The following is a 21,181-nucleotide window of genomic DNA, read 5'->3' on the forward strand; positions in this document are numbered from 1 at the left end:
ATTCAATTTGGATGACCTATTGGTTCAGGCCGACTTTGTCCCACGTAAACAAAACCCAGCCCCCAGGTCTGTCCATTGTGACAGCAGGAGTGCCAATGCAAAGATGGCTGGCACAAAAGTTGAACCTGGCACTACTTCATCCAGCAAGGTGCTGCGGCTGCCAGATCTATTATATGTGAGCACAAAGAGTGACTACTTTTTATGTGAATCATGTATTCTACCATTTTTATCCTTGAGCCTAAATACTGCGACAAAAGATAAAGTGAGTGTCACTATAATAACTTCCCAGAGGCGTAAAAAGCCAGTGTTTGGTGTCTCGTGCTGTTATACTGACTGATGTGTTACTCAAATTGGACGTGACGTGAAGCAAGTACCTGAAGCCTCTTCCCCAACATTACAGTCTTTTTACTTGTTTTGTTTTAATATCAAGACATTTTTGGTATAAACTCAGGCTACCAGTCCACAACCATGACAATCTGATCCCAGTGACAATAAAGACAAGCAGGCTATTTTACAGTTATAATGATCACCATGTTCAAGGGCTGGGCAATACAACAATATCAATAATTATCGAAAGATCATTTTCATCAATAGTGATATAATAAAAGTCCAGTAAATATAGATATATTGATTATGAATTGTGCAAGTACAGTGAGGGGGTATAACACATGATTGATCTACCTCTGATTTTCAAATGTTTTGCTGTTTTCTCAAGTGTTTGTCAGAAGAAAGGGTTTAAAACCACAACCTTCACTCAGGAGCAAACATTTGTCTCTAAACTTAGAAATAGTAATGTGACATTTATTGATATCAACTGATATTCATTTAAAAAAAATCTTGGTATAACTTTTGGCCATATCTTCTAGCCCTTGCATGTTCACCATCTTAATTTAGTATACATATACTAACATATAGGTTTGCTGGTATTGGGTCTTATCATTTAACAAACCAACCAACTAGCCAACCAACCAATCGACACAGCTAGATGTGTGGCTACAAAGAACACCCGCACACACTAAAGTAACATTTTTTGCTGCAAGTGTTGTTTTTCCTTTTCCCCTTGTTGGCAGTTTGGGATCCGGGCCAAGTTAAGTAACGACTTCACACTGCACCGCTCGTCCTCGGAGCATGAGCGTGACTCTCAGAAATGGGCGCTGGCACAAAAGACCAATTAATATGCATGTTGTTACTCCGATAGTTATCGCCCCAGTAACACTGTCAGTTTATTACTGTGGTTGTTTTATTTTATTTATTTATTTTTCTTTCCTCTGCTTCTGAGGTGTGGGCTCCAGCTTGGCCAGATGGGCCCTTGGATACAGCAGCAAAAACAGCTGGTTGTCAGGGGAGACCAGCGAAGGAAGCAAGTGAGCAAATGAAAGAGAGAGAGATTCATTTCACAGTTTTCTGAGTGGCTACTCTTTTTGTTCTTGGTGTGTGATGTCCTACTGTGAAGATAAGTAGATGGGAATCTATCTATCCATCTATCCATCTATCCATCTATCCATCTATCCATCTATCCATCTATCCATTTATCCATCTATCAATCTATCCATTTATCTATCTATCTATCTATCTATGCCAATTACTGTGGAGTGGCAGAGCGGTTGTACTGAATTGCATTGAGCTCTAGTTTCATTGGGAAACATTATAAATAAGTATATAACTCTTTATTATAACCGCTGTTATATTATCTTTTCATTATCATCAACAAGTGTTACAAAGAGACTGGAACTAACAATGAATTCACTTAAAAGTAAATTCTTCTAACGAGTGTTATGCAGCTGCACATCAGTGAACTCCATTAAAAACACATGAACGATACCGTTGCTCTGACTTACACATCCCCTCATTAAGATTAACATAGCCAATGTAGGTTATCCTGAAATAACTCCATAGCTGCGTTTTTGATTTCAGCAGCAGAGCTCCGTGCTGGACACACATCATTTAGTATGCACAGGGATGTTGTTTCATTTTAAACTGCTGAGAGGGATAAACTTCACATGTCTTTGCTCACTGTAGTTACATCAGACTCCAGTCCAGGATGAATTCATTCTTGGATTTGGTTTTCTCACGATAAAACAGGGGAAAAATAAACAGTCTCAGCCCTCCTCTAACTCCCGTCCACATGCTGTGTTTGAAATCCCGCAGAGCTTTAAGAGGTGGACAGGACTCATTTAGCCCAACAAAAGCAAAGAAGGAGATCCGCGTTTAGATTTAAAATCAACTCAAGCAGGGGACTCACACAGTTAGTGTGAGTGTGTGCATCCATGTGTATCTCAGAGAGCACTCATGTGTCTCGCACACAGAGCGACCCGCTCCTGCTTAACAACCAGCCTTGTGGTTGTGAGGCTGAAATAATCCGTGTTGTTTCCCCTCATTTAAATGCCTTTCCGCTGTGACTGGTGTGATCTGTGGTTTCTGTCGAGTAACTGGTCTGCTTTTTAAAATGTGCTTTGATGTTGCCTCTGCAGAGATGTCAGGCTCGGCCAACTGCCTCTCCTCACATGTGCATCAGACCTTGTGGCGCACGGGTGCTGATCGGATTTTGAAAGCATGTCCGGGCTCGGTATTTGTCGGTAGTAGTCCTGTTATGCAGGATGTCTCAATGAGCCACATTATGAAGGACATGTGTCTGTCTGTGTGCTTGTAAAAAGGCTGCAAAAGTGTTATTATTTTTCTCTGCCACCTTGGGTCTGTTCGGCTCTCTCTCATGACTAAGCAGAAGTGAAAGGGAAGATAAAACAGCGGCTGTGCATGGAAGCACCATGTATAGTAGGATCGCAAATGATTTCAGTGCTTTAAATCATATTTTATACACTAATTAAATATAATTTCTAAAGTCACCTTATAACTTTTCTTCCTCCCCAGTGATGCCTACGTGTATATTTAATTGCATTAAAACCTTAAAATCAACGTACGCACACAACACCCAATCAGCCTTTGGACGTCCACTCCATCACACCCCTCCCTCACTGATGTCAGGCTGAGTGGCATCTCGATAGATGTAGGTCTATGGCTTTTAAAAATCGACCTGTAAATCAGCCTCCACCTACTCCTGAAACATGCTGTAAGAGTGATATTTGTTGGCATATGCAAAATGTTTAGAATTAATGATGGCGTAGAGGAGAGTGCTCCTTGTCTGACTCCGGGGGGGGGGTTGCCTCGGCCGCCCCACCTGTCTCTTGCTCTCCGTTTGCTCCCGTCCAGTTTTTCCATAACTTGCACAGCCACAAGATGAGATCAGAGAAGCCTAGTCATCTAAGTAATGGCTTGCTTTCTGTTGATTCCTCCTGGGTCCACGGCCTTGCATTCAGTGATGTATGCTCCATGCAACGGCACCGGACAGTTCATCTCTCTCAGCCACAGGCACCTCTGAATAGGCACACCCACCCTGGACCAATCTCTGAAATGCACTTTGGGGCCGCTGCCATCCCTCCCATTGACATCCACAGAACAAGAGAAGCACAATAACCATTTCCGAGTCATGTAATAAGGCTTTGGAGTATTAGAGAAGGGTTCGGGGGGAGAGGTCTTCCATTTGCAGGGGTGGTAAACTAACCTTTTTCCTTTTCTGCAGGGACAGCCACACAAAAGTCTTTAAAGCTGCTAGATTGTTAGAACGCCACAGCCAGTGTTCATTTGCCCTCACATCCTCTGTATGAACTTTTCAATGCTTCATCATGTTTTCTGTGTCCAACTGTTCAGTCTAATTACGCAGTTTCTTTCTCTCTGTCCCCGGGCTTCTACATTCTGCTTGGTTTGGCATAAGACCCCACCAGCACCCATGGGCTCTTCCTGCTCTCCAGCCTCAGTAAGGAGCCTTTCAGCAAACTCCTCTGTGGCATTTTTTCAACGCAAGCCCCCTGTGCAACCCTGTCTCACCAAGAAATAGAGCCTTTAATTGAAAAAACTGGCCAGATGTGGAGTGTGGGATGAATATAGAGTAAAAGCAAAGCCAAATAGTCCCCCCCCCCCACAAAAAAAACAACAACTGCAGAACCCACCAGAACATGACACTGACATAAATGATTTGAAATGCCCTTTCAGTTTCTCTCCCCTGTCTCGGTTTCTTTCCTCCTCTCCTGCTACCTCGCTGCTGTACCCTTCTTCCTTTCCACTGACATTCCCCAGACATCTGATGGATATTGGACCATGCCCTCCAGGAGACATATTCCATTATCATGCTGCCACAGTGCACATCCACCGACCCGTCTCTATTCTAATCAATAGCCATGCACCACAGCAGCACAGCCGACAAGCACAAACAAGACGCACACTGCAAAACCTTCATTTAATGATCAAACCACTAGATGAGCGCAGATGAGAGGGAAAGGTGCAAAGTAATTTGAAGACGACTAATAAGCTGATTAATTCATGTCTGTGCAGATTGATATAGATGGAAATCCAGCAGAGCAGCCCCAGTTGTGCTGCCGCTTACCTGTGCGTCTCTGTGGTGCTCCTTCTCACTGTGGCTCATGGAGACCCTCGGTCTACACAGCCATGCCCTCCTATATGGGCATGCCTCTGTGGGGCAGATCAGTGGTCTGCCTCGTGTCTGTCAGCCCCGAGAAAAAGAGGGGATCAAGGTTCAGAGAGTCCTCCCGACTTGGCAGCCCCGTCTAGCGCATCTCCTTGTGTCTCCCGCTCTCCCAGGTCATTCCAGCCAGCCCCTCGGCAACTGCAGAGCCAGGGAGCGAGTGTTCGGGGGGGATGGGAAGGGCTTAGAAAACTGAAGCGGACATGGAACGGCAAGCAGAGCACCTCCTCCTCCTCCTACATGTCTGACTGCAGCCAGTGGACATGCTACAGCTGGAGCCTCTGTACGCCTCCCGTTTTCACCTTGTTCAATCGTGTGAGTGTGTGTGCGTTTTGTGCGTGCCTGCTTCTCAGTGCTGACTCCACTCTGCGCTGTGCGTGGATGCTCAGTCTCTTCTCTCACTGTTAATGCTGCTAGTGGCTCAGAGAGAGAGAGAGAGAGAGAGGGTGACAGAGAGGTGTGTGAAGCGGGGAAGGGAGAATGGCAATGAAGGCTATAGGAACGATTCCCTTTTGCTCCATCTATCGGTATCAGTCAATCAGTTAATGAGTCATCCATACATATGTCTGTGTGTGTTAGTGTGTGTGTGTGTGTGTGTGTGTGTGTGTGTGTGTGTGTGTGTGTGTGTGTGTGTGTGTGTGTGTGTGTGTGTGTGTGTGTGTGTGTGTGTGTGTGTGTGTGTGTGTGTGTGTGTGTGTGTGGCCCTAAGAGATATACAAGCTGGCAAATAAGCTGGCATGTTTCTTATTTGTACTCTGCATATCTTGTCTCATGTTTGCAGTGTGCAGATACATTCCAGTAAGTCCTTTGTATGCTAATGAGCATGTTTGACATAACTGCTTGAGGACTTTATAGCCTGGTATCAACACACATGCACGATACAAATGCACAAGCATCCAGTCATACATAGAGGAGAGGAACATCTAAATAGCACCAGAGGATCTTCTCCGGATATCAGTATATCAGCAGCCCCAAGAACCCACAGCCTTTACAGCCTACCTGCCACCCTCAACGCTCAGGGGAATAATATATCACACCTCGACACTGCAGAGTATCCCCAGGAGAGAGAGGAGAGGAGAGGAGAGGAGAGGAGAGGAGAGGAGAGGAGAGGAGAGGAGAGCAGAGCAGAGCAGAGCAGAGCAGAGGAGAGGAGAGGAAGGATAGAATATTAGAAAGACAAGAAGTGAAATGTTGAGTCTCAGTTTCACTGACAGTGTGCTCTGTTTTGTTCTCTGAACATGCTGTCTGTTCCACTGTGGCTGCCTCAAGAATTAAAGAGAGAGGCAGAAATTGATTAGAATGGAAAGGAATGAAGATGTGGAGATAAGGAAAGGCAAAATTGAGAGAGGGGAGAAGAGAGAGAGAGAAATGTAAGGCACAGACCTTTTCCCATCAGATAAAAAAAAGCAGGGACATTTACAAAGCACAGGAGGAGCATACTAACAACCCTCTTCATCTTATCTCTCCCTCTTTTTTCTTTGTTAGATAACTCTATCCTTATCTTTGCATCCTCTTTATACCTTTGTCTCGGATGCACTCTTTGCTCTCTGTGTCTGGCTTTGAATTAGTTCAGCCCTCTCTCCAGCCTTAAAACCAGAATGCATGTTACAACAGCAGAACAGAAACATGTCAACCTGACAGAAAAGGCCATCGGATATTTCCCAGCATCTAGGCAAACTGAAAATGTCTAGACAGACAGACAGATTGATGTAAGCAGAGGCACAGGGCAGGGTGTTGGGGCCTCAGACAGCCATGCTTGCAGCGTGATGTGACTGGAATGAGAGGACTGTGTTACTCTGCTACAGAGCACCACAACAAGCTGCACCAACTCTGTCTATGCTCCATTCCTCTATAGACTGATTCTCTCAGATATAAGTGCATCACCGATTACAGCCCAAAAGAAGGAATTTTGAACTTGCTAAAACAAATGAAAATTATGGAAAGGACTGCAAACATGAATAGGAATTCATGGACATGAAGAAACTCATTAGTTCCCAATGTGCCCTTTGTGATCCCACAGAAAGGGCTTAGTCGAGACGTGATCCCCACGGAAACCGTACCGACTGACCTGGGGCTCTGCTTCTGAAGGAAATGCTTCCTGCTCGGTCGTGTTAATGTGACTCTGTAATCCACTACTAAATCAGGAGTCAGCTGAGCCAGTGACTGAGGCAATCCCATGAAGAAGAGTCAGCCTCGTGAAGTGTGTGTGGAGGTAATTATGCATGAGGAAGACTGTTAGTGCCACGTTGGATGTTGGCAGAGAACTAGCAGATGGTAATTCCTCCCTCCTTCTGCACCCCTGGCAGACCTCTGGATTACAAATGCATTGCTACCCACATATCACTTTCTCTCACACATACAGATGTGCTGCTGCAGCCTCAGAAGTCTGTCTTTAAAGGGCACTTTAAAGCTCTGGTGCTACTATACTAATACTGTTGCAACTGGAAAAGAAAAATCAGGATCATGCAAGCTAAAAGGACTATTGGGATACTGAATTGAAAATCCCATTTGTTTTGATTCCTTCGTGCACCTTCTAATGCATCGGGAGAACAATGATGCAATTATTTTGTGAATTCCTTGAGTCCTCTGACAACAGTATCATCTGAAGTGCTCTCTCTATTTGGTTGTGTCTCAGACTGTGCTTATAGGACCAGGCATCTTAGATCCGTGTTGTGCCATTTTGGTGATAACTTTAAAATGAGCAAATGTGCAGCAATAACAGAGTCATATTTAAACTAGCACCAAGCGGAGCGCATACCTCTGCCATGGACCTAAATTCAATGGACTGGGGGACGACCTGTTCAGCCCGCCTCTCACCCAATGTCAGCTCCGACCCTTACAGGAGAAATGGGCTGTGTTTCTACAGAGCGTTTCCAGTCTTATTGACCACTCAATGCACTTTACAGTCCAAGTTGCTTTCACCTATTCGCACACACATTCATACAGCGCTTCTATATGCAGTCACACACCATTATCTCACACCATTCCCAGCACAGCGGTCATGGGCAGTTGGGGTTCAGTATCTTGCCAGAGGACACTTGGGGATGCAGACTGGAGGTGTTGGAGATCAAAGCACCGGACTTCTGGTTCGCGGCCAACCCTCTGTGCCTCCTGAGCCACAGCCGTGATAAGCGATATAGACAATGGATAGTTTTACTCACACACTGCGATTGCTAGATGCAGCATGAATGAGTCTACATTGATCTATAAATTGAAAAAGGGAATTCTTACTGTTTCTTTAGTCCACAGCTGCCATTTGAAAAGCTTCTCATTACGCTCATTAAATTTAATACATATAAAGAAACAATTACCATTCAGTTAATTCCCTGCAGCCATGTGAAGCCAACAGCCCTTGATAAGTCTATAGCCTCTGATTTGAGAGTGCAGTGCCATCACACACATAATCACCTGCAAAGGACACCAGGCTACTAAAAGATAACCACACAGCTCTACACACATCAGAGTGATTGGTTATTAGTCGGTATTCGCTTATAATCCTCCGATGTGCTACGGCCTGATTTTTTTTAGACCAAGTTATATATAAAAATATATATATATACAGTATATTTTCCTTAAATCCTGTTGCTGTTGTCATATACATAAGGTACCTTTAAACTGAGATGTTGGTGTTTGGGCCTCAACACTCCCTGCTGGTTGCTGGCAGTGTAATGCTGCTGAGACAGGGACTGCACAATGCACCTCCTGACCTAATCCTCTGATTGGACACAGCACCCGAGACTCAGGCTCTTGACCCTAGGCGGCTTGGAAATGGGAAATTCTCCCAGCTCTCGACGGCAGTCACAGCCGTAGCAGCTATAGCATCCTCCCCAAGATGCGTGCAACCTATGTCCGCTCTTTTCAGCATTTCAGGCTCTAGATATCTGTTTGTCATAATACGTTTCCTTCATCTCCATCCTCATGAAGTGCATCTCCTCTGGTAACTTGTCAACAGCCCTTTGAAGACCAATGGCAACTGACACAGACTGCACAGCCAGATGGCTGTCTGCATATTCTGTACCCTCAGCCCCACTCCTCAGAGCCTCCCTGGCGTTTTTTACACTGCACCAAGACAGTCTCCATTAAATCATTTAAACTCTGTTTAAGGCACGAGGCCTTAAGACCAGATCAAGGTCGTTCAGGACACTTTTTCCTGTAGTCTATGACCTCCATCAACAGGCTGACTCATGTCATGTCCGAACGTGCACATACAGAGAAAGGCAGACCATAAACTGTTCATATCCAAACAGCTCTTTGAATCTGCCTCAGAAGTCATCTGCATAGGTATTAAGTGAGCTACACTGAGGAAGCTAAGCTTCAGATGATCATACTGTTTCAGTACAACGAAAACACACTGTCATTGGTTCGGATTAGGTACTAAAATCCAGTGCCAATCATACACTGGTTCCTACACAGCCAGTATCTCAGGATAGAATCACAATGCAGATTTTGTTGCCTTATTTTGATGCCTGATCTATGCATTGAAAGAGTTGCCCTGCTTATAGGCAACTTCCCAAACTTGATTCGACGCGACTGCTTAAAGTTGAACAGTCGAAAGTGTGGCTTTATTTCACATTAAAGGATTCCATGCTGCAATTTTTTTAAACAACTCTCAGAAATAAAAATAGCTGCTCTTATCAGCTATTGTCATGTGTGCTTTTAAAAAGAGAAGTGGTTCTGGCACCTTTTAGGCAAAAGGACACAGCTGGTGCAATGTACCAAGCTTTTGGGTTTATTTAGGGACAATGATATGAGTGAATGTAACTCAGTTAACTCAAGTCACTCATGTGTGTTTCATTTAATAAAAATATATCAATATATTTCACATCAAAACTTACACTTTCCTCAGAGTGAGGAAAGCTGCAGGAGACTGGAAAACTACAACACTGCTGCTTGAACCTGAACCTGAACGTCCTCAAAGTTCAGTATTTCACTGAAATTGCAAGAGGAGGAAGCCATGACTGACCGTATGTCTCATCTCTTCTTTTGTTTTCAGATTTACTCAGAGAAAATGGCTTCGCTGTCAGAGAAGACTCTCTAATGACCTGTCTGCTGTGAAATCTGTGTGAATCCCATCATGTGACCACAGTAAATACTGTAGGAAGCTGGTTAAGGGTGAAATAAACACACAGTGTCCACTTTGTGAAAGGTTCACTAAGGCAGTACAGCCTTGCCATTAAAGAATCTGCATTTTGGCTTTCACAATCTCTGTAGCCTGCAGAGACTCCTCCACATGGACAATTGGCAGCCAGCGTATCTTTTCTGCAGATTCATTAAGAGATGAAGCTCCATGGGATCACAGAGAGGAGCTCCAGATTCCTGTAGCCCTAACAGAACAGAGTGGAGCTTGTTAAGATTGTTGAAGTGAAGTTTGATCACACACCAAATAACCAAAGAGATAAAGGAGCGGTTTTAGAGGTTTCTAGAAGTGGAAGAGGAGGACAGGACGGTTCCCTTGAGGGAGGAAGAGGGGCAGAAGAGTCCGATGACAAAGTAACTAAGAGAGAGCTGTAGACATGTATTTTTTAGCATGGCTACAAAGTTGCAGGGGACAGAGTGCAACCTGATGACCCATAGCTGCTCTCTGGAGCGCTCGTAGATGGACAAACACATCTGGAACAAGATGAACCAAGATGGCCTCTGACACATCTGTGATTGTGGACCCAAATCCCGCTGGTCTGCGTCGGACTGCAGCTTCGGTGTCTCAAGCTCTGATGACTTTCTCTCAGGGACTCTCAGCTGGGATGTCCAGGTGCTAACACAGACACCTTCAAAGTGCACATTCACGCACTTTCACAGACAGAGTGTTTTATTCTTTAATAATGAGGATAAATTCTGATTATGGACTCCCAGTGAACTTCTCTCTGACAACAGTGGAACAGGGCAGATACCTTTAGTTTGTGCAGAGTTTCTCAAAGATTCAGTGGGCAGCGACTTCAGGCTGGGTTGGTGTCACAACTGCATGAAAATGTCAGTATTTGCCTTCATTCTGAATTGAGTCATGTCAAATGACTGTACTGCATAGTCTGTTACATGGCTGCAGCCTCTGAGAGAATCACTGAATCCGATAAAGTAAAGCTGTTATACTCCGATGGATCTCTATGCCTGCCAGGAGTGTGTCAAGGGACTTTGGGGGTGACCCCCCCCATTTGGTTGCTTTTTACCTCAATGTCAGACCGTTCCTTCTTTATCTCTGTCACAGTGCGTCTCTGTGTTGACACAGTGTTAACATTCTCAATCAGTATTTTCTCATTTCATCTAATACAACTACGGACACTGGTAAATTTGTTCTGTTTAGGCTTGATGATTTCCATAAGCAGGTCGAGGTTCGCAATGCAAAGTTCTTCCTTTTGCTCTTTAGGCTTTTTCTTAATTTTTCTAAATGAAACTCACAACTGGAGCAGAACAAGCAGTCTTGCATAGCGAGGAGGGTTCGGTAATAATCTAATCTCACACACGCACGACTGCACATGTACAGGTGGTGTGCATCAAGATGGTTTGAGCAGTGAGGAGGGTTTGAGTCAGACAAGAAACACAAGAGAGATAAATCCCCTGACTCCTAATATGTTCTTTAAAATATAACAGTGTTAATATTTGTTTGTGGTATTAACAAAACCAAACAAAGACAAGAGCTTGGTGAATAAAGTGATAACAGCTCGGCATTTAAGAAGAATATTAAATTAACTCCACTTTAACCTTTTTAATAATTTAGTAATAATTTACATGGTAATGAGACAACAACATAGGGAATATAGAGGGAACAGTCTTAAATTAAATTACATCTGGTGTTTGACACCAGAAGTAATTTATGGAAAATTAAAGTGTGTATCACATTCAGTAATGAGATAATGTTAAATGCTGATATTGTGTACATTATTATTATGTCTTACCATTATATCTATAACATATTTATGTGCATGCTTTTGAAAAGATAACAAAGTAGGTTTGATGCCGTTTCGAGTCGAATTTGAATGTCGGAGCTTATGGACGCTTGGATGAAATCACAGGAGCAGAAGGGAGGCAGTTCATGTTTTTAATCATTTCTTTCTGTTGTTTTTTCTGTTTAAAAAATCTGTCACAAGTTATCTCAATTGTATTCGGATTTGGCTGCACTGTGTTTACCCCTGAAACTCCAGAAGTGTTTTGTGGACTCAATCACGTCACCCACCCCTCCATCGGCATAGTGGTGAGTAGATAATGAGTGAATTTTCCTTTTGGGGTGAACTATCCCTTTAAGCAAACATGAAAAAGATGAACACATGCAGTTTGGTCGTTTCACTTTCTTCACTATAAATCAAAAGAACATTGACACAGCTTCACTGTCTCTAGTGTAGATTAAAGAATCAGAAAGACATTGTCTCTGTCACTGTGCCATCTACAGAGATCACACAATCTGATCACTTTCACACACACTTAGGCTGATCCGTTCTGACACACAGGTTCAAACACATACGCACAATAAATCCGAACAAATCCAAAGTTCTGTCCGCTTTGACCCTGCCAGAGACGATCTAGCAGCTTCTTGCATGGAGAAGGTGCTGATGGTAATCGTAGGACTTGAAAGTGTTTGATCTCGACAGCGCGGAGGCTTAACAGACAATTAACCCTCTGATCTCATCTGATCCCTGCGGTTTACGGCGCCGTATAGCCCTTATATACAGTAGCCTACTTACTGCAAACACAGACGCCTCGCTCTCAGATTATATGGCTGCACCATCTCCTCTCCATCAGTCAAATGTGCGCCGCAGATTTATGTTCACACATGTCGATAATACTGATGGTTTGCAGGGGTCAGGTGTTGCGCGGCCTGACGGTGGCAGCGCAGCGCAGCTATCGAATTTCACGAGTGGCTGAGCAATGAAAACATAAAGAGGAATAAGACAGTTAATATCCGCATTGACCTTAGGCTGAACTGACGTGACACCCAGCTGTACCACCTAATGACATATTGACTGACTGCTTACTGCATACAATCTCTAAAAACAAGAAAGGAAAAACAACACACGTTTTTTCCACTCTCGGTGTGAGGGAGAACATTTGTGACCAACAAATGAAATGCCAGGGCTCTGAAATGTTTACCACTTTTCATATAATGTCCATCTGCGCTTCATTTCCAAGGGACATTTTGCACTCATGTTATTAAATGGCAAGCTGGAGCGCTCATACACCCGGTGTTTTATGTGCCCGAATGTGTGATGGGAGCTGCCATCACAAGTTGTTATTCCTTGTGGTAACAGAACAGTTTATTATCAATTATTTCAAAGTTGACATTTTCACTGGTAAAACGTCCATAACATAAATGCTGCATTTTAAGTTTGATTTGGAGAAATCCATTGATTTATTTCTCTCTGGAATCAAAGATACAGATGTGCATTAATTTTACTCCGTGTCCTGAATGCAAAAAAGAGAAGCAGGTCATCATAATAATATATTCTTATATACAAAATAATTGTTTTCAAGCGTGAATTAATGTTATTTAATACAAATAGATGTGTGACTAGCAAGTACATTACATTCTGCTGAATATCATTTTTCTGATCTTGATTGCGTCTTTTGTGAAAATAGCGCTCTCTCTTTTGTCGTCCTTTTTTTCCACTGCAGCTGTGATCAGTTTAATTGAGTCATTTGATTTCATTTCAAGTTTGGGAATAAGTTGTGTAGAGTTAAATTCAAATGAGCTCATTGGGCTTCATGCAAGAACATTTTCTTATCTCAAATTTCTCCTACATTTGCTCGTATGGTAATTTGTTTGTATGTGACATGTCAGATTCAAGGCTTCAAACTTCATACATGTATGTAAATCATGTGTGTTATTATGATGAATGTCACCTTTGTGTATATGAGTGTTCAAGAATATCAAATTAGAATAAGAAATGCCCCAATAGCATATGTGGCTACGCTTCCTGCCCATTGCCAGAGCTGTTCATTAGTATACACTGCTGTGCAGTTCCCTGGGCATTGCAGCATTTAGCAGGTACATTAATAAATTCTGAATTATATTATAATTAAAATTCCAGAGTTAGACAGATTAATGACAACATCATTACAAGGTGTAATTCATGTATTAAACCAAGGAAATAAAGTATGAAAAACCGGGGGGAAAAAATGAAATATGAAAGAGTTGGTGAATGTGTAAAGTTCTCCTAAATCTGTCACACACACACACACACACACACACACACACACACACACACACACACACACACACACACACACACACACACACACACACACACACACACACACACACACACACACACACACACACACACACACACACAACCTCTTGCATTAGGCCCATTGTTCTTAAATTTGGTGACTGGAATCTGGTTTGCAAACAGATGCAACACTGAGCATTAAAGGCGCATTAACACACTGCCCTTTGAACATGGCCTGTTACTTATTCATTCACAGTAATTCAACAACAGAGGGGACTTGGAAAGCTAATATTGTTACTGCTGTTCTTATAGCTTACATCTATGGGATTTTAGTTGTGCATGGTCCAACCCGGAATCTCTCAGGACATTATCCACTGGCTCCCCAATCAGCCTTTATTCTTTATGGCGAGGCCACAAAGCAGCCTGAAAAGAAAAGAAATAATTAGTGCTGTGTCTTTATACGCATATAGCCGAGGGCACTGTCCTTTGAAAAGAAAGAGTCGATCCATGCTGTCCACTTAAACAGAAAATACAAGATATCGCCTCCTATAGGTCTTTGGCCTGGCATATCAGGGACTTGGCTGTTTTTGTGTCGTGGGAATGAATCTAAAAATAGCTTTGGGGACTTCAACCAGTCAGAGGGCTGCACATCAGACAGACAGGCACAAAGCAGGCATGTTAGCACAGAACCGTTGGCTCATGGGATCCGGCATGGGTCCCGGATCAATTTGAGGCTCCTTTTCAACCTACACAAAACAACCTTGCAACCTCCCCCCCCCTTGTGAGAACAACAAGAGGTCTGTTTATTACTGATTACAATTGGCGCTCACTGCAGCCTGGAAAATGCTGGATAAACCTCGTGTCAGAGGATGAATCAGCTGCAGGAGTCTGTCTTCAGAGGCCTATTTAACAGCATAGCTTGAGAGACAACACAGGGTGTGGCCCCCGACATGGCCACCCCCACCTCTCCTGACGACGTTAGATATAATTAAAATCAGGCCGGATATAGTGCACAGTTGGCCAATCTATAGATAGTGTTCCTGACGTGAGCAATCAACTTGAAAAGTAGGTATGATTTCAGTTCCCAAATATTTTCTTTGGGGGACTGCAGACCTTGTCAGTGCTGCGATACGCTGGTGACCTGTCCAGGGTGGACGCCACCTTTCCTCCAATGTCCTTAAAGGACAAGCCGTTTAGATGATGGATGGATGGATGAATACAGCCCTACAATCAAGATATATTGTGAAATGTAGTAATTCTAGTATCACAAATTAGGGACACCGTTGTGAGGAATGATTCGTTTTCACAAGAATTTTGTCAAAAAGGTTTCAGTTTTTCTAGAAGTTATTCAGCCCTGTGAAAAGTCGATTATTAAACACGCTGTTGACAGTCAAGTCTTATTTCACCCAGATATGTTTGACCTCAGCGCTCCTGTGCACAGCCATTGTTCCACAGGTTTTTTTTTACTGCTCTTATCTCGAGATCATGACGTAATTATCCTGCTATCTCTTGATAAAAAATTAATGGCTTTTCAAGGTCACAGCTTGGGCCTAATTGTTAGCTTCATGAAAGGCAAGTGTAGTAAGACCTGATAGTGGAGCCTCACTGAAGACAGATTAAAGTGGAAATAACAGTTCACCACTGATCATCACATTAGATTTTAGGTTAATCAGCTTTTGATGCTTAGATTGGAACGACAGTTGGTTACAAATAAGGTCATGATTTCCAAAATCCTTGTCTTACGTAAAAGTCCCAAGATAACTAAATGTATATCAGAGGAACACAAAGCACAGCAGTGATTTGATAGTTGATTACAGAAGGAATGTAACAATGCATATTTGAAAATATATGTTTTTGTTAATCTTTAGTTTGAGATAAGAAATATTAATTTCCTTTGTTTGCGATATCAAGATTGAAATAAATATCACCCTTGTTATAGCATTTTGCTTCATGAGTTCCTCTTTTTCTAACAGAATATTATAAAGGGTGCATAAAAGGCAGCAGTTTTCTAAAGCAGCCACCTGTTTGCAACATTCTGTCTTAACTGATCGTCTGGTCAGTGTTTATTTTGAAGTTGTAACCAATGATCTGAGCAGTTCTTATCTAATCTGTAAATAGAGATTATTATTGAGAGCTAAAGGCAAACGCTGAAACAATCAAAACACAGAACTAAGAGAGGAAATCTGATTTGAGAAAAACAAACATTTGCTTCTCTGTCAGTTTGTTATGTTGACCATTTCCTTTGCCTGTTCCACCATTACACAAAAAAAGAGAGAAAACTTGAATGTGACAATCAAACACACCAGCTACTGATGTTAAGTCCGGAGATGGCTCTTTGGTACAAACAAAGAAAGTCAAACTTGATGAAAGCCATTTTCAGTTAAAACTGCAACATCCATCCCGTGAAATACAAGTCTATGTAAAAACCTACCGTAGTGTATGGCTGGATGAGTTTGTGGACTTGTGGTCTGTTAGTTACTGGGATATTTTCCATTCAGCCTGTGATAAAGTTGGAATGAGCTGCACTATTCATGCAGATTCCTTATGAAAGACAAACGACCAATGGACTGATTGTAACATTCGCCAACTAATGGTGTAACTTCATCACTCCGTCAATCAGTCAGGGACAGATGTTTGCATTTATGGGTTTGGCCCTGCCGCTGCTGTTCTGTCAAACAGCAATAAGAATAATGACTCTGAAGGAACTGAGCCATAAGATTTGGCTCCTTTCAAAGAGCCATAATTCCCATCATGACTATCAGCACAGTAACAGAGTTCTTCAGCATGACTATAATAACTGAAGTGCCTTTCACAAGAAGGGCACAGGAAGTGTCTGAAGTACAGATCTCTGACCATTTCACACCTTAGAGACGCATAAGGACCTCCATCATATAACTGTTTACAATTCAGACAAAAGCAGGGTTACAAGAGAATTTGTATGTTAATGGAGTGCATGCTGGGAGGAATATGCAAATCAACTTACAATGTTTCTAAGAAACTTAGATTGCTGAGTTGAAGCTAGAATATATGACTAACATATATTGAATTCAAGTTCACTCATGGCTGATTAAACTTATCAGCACCAGGTAGTTCTCTTTGTATTTTACAGTTTCAAATCTAGTTTCCATGGCAGCAACCCCAGATTGCACATCAGCAGCTAAGTGCTTTATGTCAACCAGCAAGTTTGCCAGAGTTTAAGAGAGTAGTCTACAACCAGCGGGAGAACAGTGGAACATGTGGCAGAAAACCACACAAAGCATCCAAGAAAGGTTTGTAATGCTCCAATGAAAAATAAACTCGGCGTTCTGGGGAAGGAGAACAGTTTAAAAAAGAAAATGAACGACAGCGAAGACTAATGTGGTTTTCCTTGTGAAGTGGCTTGTTCTTGTTGGACAGGAGAGAAGCAACTGAGCGGATACATGGATGATGTCTAACTCCTCTTGGAGAGATTTGCATTTGTCAAATATTTGGAGTTGTCTATATAGATATTACATTTACTTTATACAATAAATAATGAATTATTGTCTTTTGGAAATGTCTCTGTATTCGACAGTGTTTGCGTATTAACTCTCGCTGCAAAAAGAGGGAGGTTGCAGATCTCATAGATAAACTGTATTTAAAGATGTACGACATGACTGCTCTCAAAAAGTGAAGCCAAGGGGCCTTGATTGCCACCTGGTGGCTGGCTGCAGTAGAGGTCATAAACCCTGACTCCTCCATGGTAGTTCATGGGACATGGATGAAACTAAATGGGCGAAGAACATGTCAAATAAGTTTTTTCTCAAAGATGGTCTCTGTCATTTTAGGTTGGTCTTATCACAGTAATGTATGTTCTAGTGTTGGTTTTTCCAGTACGTTTGAATTAGTTATTTGATGCTATAAAAACTCAGGCTGACTCACAATTGTTCAAGCGTATGTATCAGTGGGACTACTGCACAGACTCTGGCTCTAAATGCACAAGATGGTTGTGCTCGTATCCAAGATGTTTTGGCTTCATTTCTGGATAATGGGAGGAAGTGGAGACGCGTCGTCTATGGCACTTTATTCAGTTTAAGTCAACAATCCATTGGACATTTTGTCAAGTGACCTCATAATAACTTATTTTTAAAGTGTTAATTAAACCAAAAACTAAAAGCAGATATTTCTCTATTTGTAAGGAATCACAGATTATGATTCACACTAGCATGTTTGCACAATTTCAATCTTTAGGCCTCAAAGCGTATTTTATGCTAAATCATTTATGTTGCAATTTTTACAGTGTATAACTAGCACTGCAATCATATTTTATGCATACCTAGGCTTATACACTATATTTCCTGTGTTCAGATTTATCCAAATCTAAGACAAGACAAGAAACAAAACCGTTTTGGTGAGAAAGCAACGGGCAGACTTTGTGGCCTATCGCAGTTTGTCAGCCTCCGACACCCTCATTCCATCTAAACTCCTCCGACTGGAGCCATCTGTCTGGGCCAGATACTGGGACCATCACTGTTTACCCCGGGGCTCTGCTCTTTGCTCCTCTCACATCAACATGGTGCTGTCACTTGACCTTTATTACTGTGTTTCAGTCCTTGAATTAGTACCCTTGTGGAATTTCCCATGAGGTGGATGTTGCACTAACTATGGCAACATTAAGCCAAGGTCACTGAACCGTCCCGAGGTACCAATCCAGTCATCTATGAATAAATCCCTGTGACAAGGCAGAGAACATCCTGTCACAACAATGCTATGAAATGAGTGAGTGTTTAAGTAGCGTAGAAGTGCAGTGAAATGACCAAGAAATGTAGAAATTTGCTCGAACGGGAGTTCCTTAGTGTAAAGCACTTGAATTTGCATTCTCAAGTAGTACATGTTCATTTGAGAACAGGGCTCTGGCTTCTATATTTCATCTCCTCCTCCTCGTCTCGTCACCCAAAGTAAAACGTCGAGGAGAGTTTTGTTTTGGGGAGATAAAAATAAAATGGCTGCTAAGACTCCTTTACAACAAGACATGCATCATGATTCTGTTCCTCGTGATTTGTTTCGTGATTATTTCACAGCTTGTTGTCTGGCGTCTTGTAGGCCCACAGAGGCCCCGTGTGGTGGAAGACATTCGAATAAACAGCGAAAATATGTATTCATTAAGGATGTAAAGTGTGTAATTCACAGAATGATCAATTGCAGATTGCTGTTATAGAGGTGGGTTTGCCAGTATTAATATTATCATCTAGCATCATCATGTGTAGCATCATCTGTTCTGTTGGTCAAAAGTGCAATTGCTACCCGCTACCTCATTATAACAATGTCCCCTCATTTTAAGATCGACACAACCATACAAACAATGTGTTGGTCTGAACCTACCAAGGTAGGTTCAGTATAATTGCATACACCAATACCACTGAGTAACTGATGTGTGTTATTGTTCCCCTGCTGCTGAGTTTATTTCACTGGTTATGTTTAATATTACCATGTTGTTTTTCTAATTAAAAGAAATTAAAGAACTCAATCTCACAATATGCACTATTCAATATATATAATTTCATTTCACCATATTAATATATATTGTGATTTATTAATTACACTAGGAAATGACAAGAGCCTTAATGTAATCCTCTAAAATAAATAAAGTTATACTCAGTTATACTGTGTGTGAGACAGTGTGACAAAATATATATTTTTATATTAAAACAAATCCTTGTAGTTGATTCCCATATATGAAATCATCACTCATCTTTACTACACCTGGATATACATGGAGAATTTACATATTGTCTAAACTATGCATTTGAAATAAAAGAATATTTAAAAGCACAATAGATGAACAAGAATGCAGACAATGGGTTTTAGTTTCAAAGTGATGCAGTGAAGTTGTTTGGACTAGCGCACAAATGCTAAATTTCTCTGGAACTCTGTGGAAATATCGCTTTTCCACCCATGCAGCAGCTTAAAGGGATTGTCGAGTCCATGGAGGTGTTGGCTTATAAAGCAATGTCATTCACAATGGATCACTTTGCCCTTGAATGTGTGGGTGGGTGTACGTATAGGCCTGTGCATGTTTGAGGAAGTGTTTGTTTGTGTTTGCTTCTCTGTGAGTGTCCTTGATGGTCTCATTTCCCTATCATCATCTTCATCATCAGCGGCTCTCAGCAGAATAATGTAAGTCGGTCTCAGGGGGGGGGGGGGCGAATGCAGAGCTGTGTTGTCTCACTGCGACAACACGTTGGGATGTTTTCTGGGGGATAGACTGAGTGGGAGGAGGTTTATTTTCATCTGTTCCAATTCAGCAGCCATTAGCCTCCTTTTACTGTCCCTGCCTTTTGTTTCTCAAAGTACATTCACTCCACTCACACAATTATCTTCCTGTCACCTCGCATCCTGTTCCCTCCTCTCCTCTCATTAGCTGAGTGTGTGTGTGTGTGTGTGCCTGTTTACATGTGTGAGTTATTCCCCTGGGCTTTAGCCTGTTAGCCAGTGGCAGGGCTGTGTCTTTAAAAGCAGCTCATTAGTGAGTCCACTTGGACTCCAGACAACTCTTTTTTTCTTCTGCAGCTGGTTCTGCGCACATTTGGTTCTGCGCTCCTGTCGGCTCTCCTATTAATTATCGTTCAAACACCAACTCAAACTCCTACAGTCCCATATGAGCGGGGAAGCTTTGTAAGGCTTTCGTTAACAGTCACGTTGTCTCTGATCACCAGAACACGCCGACTGCTGAACTTTTTTTATTGATGCGCTCACAGGTTTGTACCAGACCTGAAGATCATTTGTTGCCTTTCAGTTTTTCCACTAAAGAAGAGAATACCAGTATAATTTACTGTCAAAGAACAAATTCACCTCCATCAGAACCATGACTATTTTACATTGACACAAATATATACCAATATTAAACCGACTAAGTCAATAGTCTGAATAAGACACTGCAATGTAAACAGTGGTTTCTGATTACCTTAACTCTAATAAGGTCATACTAATAATAAGCAATAGCTAAATTAAGATTTGAATTATTCTGACCTTTGCCACAATGTGTAGACACGTATACGTTTACTTAATCGCATAATAACCTATTGGAGTTTTCATATAATTTTGCGACATCAACATAAAAATGACCAACTGCTTGACAACACATGCCCTGGGTATAAACAAGATGGAAAAATAAAAAGGAGTTGTAGCTTTTGCAAAATTACTGGTATAAAAAACTGGTATATCGTAGCATTGTACATTAAACTATATCGGGTTGGGCTTTTATGTATTGGTGTAGTTGCCCTAATGATGTGAGTCATTATTAGGGGATGCTCTGTAATATGTAACATGTAAAAATTAGTGGAATATTCAAGTAGCAACTCATGCAAACACCATAATTAAAATAATGTCCTATTGAGAATAAGGTCAACAGTCAGAATATTGGTTTCCATGTAAACATAGTCAGTGTATCTTGTGTCCTGCTAATTGTTCATATATCTATTTTAAAATGCCAGTTATATAATAAATCATTATCATAGTATTTTACATCGAA

The 21,181-nt window shown here is 41.9% G+C and overlaps 1 protein-coding gene across 4 annotated transcripts in view; it reads right to left on the reverse strand.

The window, feature by feature from the left end:
* Positions 1–4,933, reverse strand: part of frmpd3 (FERM and PDZ domain containing 3) — an 80,084-nt gene extending 75,151 nt beyond the window's left edge. For all 4 annotated transcript variants that reach the window (XM_034597490.1, XM_034597491.1, XM_034597494.1 and 1 more), the window contains exon 1: positions 4,439–4,933. The gene's annotated coding sequence lies outside the window, so the exon portion shown is untranslated. The remainder of the gene's footprint in view (positions 1–4,438) is intronic.
* Between the last annotated feature and the right edge of the window lie 16,248 nt (positions 4,934–21,181).

The sequence above is a fragment of the Hippoglossus hippoglossus genome, chromosome 10 (genome assembly GCF_009819705.1).
Source record: "Hippoglossus hippoglossus isolate fHipHip1 chromosome 10, fHipHip1.pri, whole genome shotgun sequence".
Taxonomy (NCBI): Eukaryota; Metazoa; Chordata; class Actinopteri; order Pleuronectiformes; family Pleuronectidae; genus Hippoglossus; species Hippoglossus hippoglossus.